The sequence below is a fragment of the Gorilla gorilla genome, chromosome 5 (genome assembly GCF_029281585.2).
Source record: "Gorilla gorilla gorilla isolate KB3781 chromosome 5, NHGRI_mGorGor1-v2.1_pri, whole genome shotgun sequence".
In the NCBI taxonomy this organism is placed as follows: Eukaryota; Metazoa; Chordata; class Mammalia; order Primates; family Hominidae; genus Gorilla; species Gorilla gorilla.
The window spans coordinates 159,814,352-159,816,397 of NC_073229.2; the positions used below are offsets into that span (position 1 = coordinate 159,814,352).

The following is a 2,046-nucleotide window of genomic DNA, read 5'->3' on the forward strand; positions in this document are numbered from 1 at the left end:
TGGCATGCAGTGGCGCAATCTCAGCTCACTGCAACCTCTGCCTCCCAGGTTCAAGCGATTCTCCTGCCTCAGCCTCCTGAGTAGCTGGGACTACAGGCACCTGCCACCACACCCAGCTAATTTTTGTGTTTTTAGTAGAGACGGGGTTTCACCATGTTGGCCAGACTGGTCTTGAACTCCTGACCTCAGGTAATCCCCTTGCCTTGGCCTCCTAAAGTGCTGAGATTACAGGCATGAGCTGTTGTGCCCAGCCTGTTACAATTGATTTCTTACTGAGCATACCAATCTGTTCTTCATTGACTACATACTCCACCCTCACTGCTTGAATTATTTTTATTATTTACATGCCTGGTTTAAAAAATCATGGCTGCTCAATAAAGTAGGACCTTTTTCTTTTTCTTTTTTTTTTTTTTTTTTACTGAGCACAGGGGACTTTAGTAATAGGACATGACAAGATGGAGCTCCCTAGGCCCCTCCCTTTTCAGGTGGTCTGCGTGGAGATTGTGAAGAGCGGAGATCCTCAGTGTTGTGAGGTCTGAATGCGGCAGGGACTCCCCAGCAGCTGGGGACCTCTCTCTTCCTCTTATACTCTCGCTGGGGCTGGTGGTCCGGGGGCCTTACTCCTTGGAAGCCATGTGGGCCATGAGGTCCACCACCCTGTTGCTGTAGCCAAATTCATTGTCATACCAGGAAATGAGCTTGACAAAGTGGTCGTTGAGGGTAATGCCAGCCCCAGCATCAAAGGTGGAAGACTGTGTGTCACTGTTGAAGTCGGAGGAGACAATCTGGTGCTCAGTGTAGCCCAGGATGCCCTTGATAGGGTCCTCTGAAGCCTGTTTCATCATCTTCTTGATGTCATCATATTTGGCAGGTTTTTCAGATGGCAGGTCGGGTCCACGACCAACACCTTGGCGGTGGGGACACGGGAGGCCATGCCAGTGAGCTTCTTGTTCAGCTCAGGGATGACCTTGACCATTGCCTTGGCAGTGCTAGTAGATGCAGGTATGATGTTCTGGAGAGCCCTGTGGCCATCAGGCCGCAGTTTCCTGCAAGGGCCATCCACAGTTTTCTGGGTGGTAGTGATGACATGGACTGTAATCATGAGTCTTTCAACAATACCAGAGTTGTCATGGATGACCTTGGCCAGGGGTGCTAAGCAGTTGGTGGTACAGGAGGCATTGCTGATGATCTTAAGGCTGTTGTCATACTTCTCATAATTCACTTTCATCGTGAACATGATGGCTTCAGTAGAGGGGGCAAAGATCATGACCCTTTTGGCTCCCCTCTGCAAATGAGCCCCAACCTTCTCCATGGCGATGAAGATGCTGGTGGACTCCACAACGTACTCAGTGCCAGCATCGCCCCATTTGATTTTGGTGGGATCTTACTCCTGGAAGATGGTAATGGGATTTCCATTGATGGCAAGCTTCCCATTCTCAGCCTTGATGGTGCCATGGAACTTGCCATGGGTGGAATCATACTGGAGCATGTAGGCCAGGTAGTTGAGGTCAATGAAGGGGTCATTGATGGCAACAATATCCACTTTACCAGAGTTAAAAGCAACCCTAGTGACCAGGCACCCAGTATAGCCAAATTCGTTGACTCCGGCCTTCACCTTCACCATTGTGTCTCAGGGATGTGGCAGGCGCTGTGCTGTACAAGAAAATGCGGCTGTCTCTAATGGGAGAAGGGAGCCAAAAAAGGGCTTATTCTATGCTTCTAAGAACTGAATCCTGGCCTCACTTATTTCTCTAATGCTGTCTCCTCTGACTGAAAGTAACAAACAGAAAGCCCTTGTTCAGTCACACAAATACAGTCATCATTCATGCCTTTGCTGCAGAATGTATCTGTGACTCTTAATTAAGTTGTGATAATAAGTTTATTGTTTACTATTTATTGAGGACTTACATTGTACCAGGGATTGTTCTAAGCCCTTTATGTGAACCTATTTTATAGATAAAAGAGCTGAAGTTTAGAGAAATAGTTTGCCCAGCATCATACATTCTGTAAGTGGGGTTGCTGAGATTTGAACTCTCGGCATTCTAA

General features: G+C 47.7%; 1 pseudogene; it reads right to left on the bottom strand.

Annotated features, from left to right (window-relative positions):
* Nucleotides 1–617: 617 nt before the first annotated feature.
* LOC101140151 (glyceraldehyde-3-phosphate dehydrogenase-like) lies at nt 618–1,624 on the bottom strand (annotated as a pseudogene).
* Between the last annotated feature and the right edge of the window lie 422 nt (nt 1,625–2,046).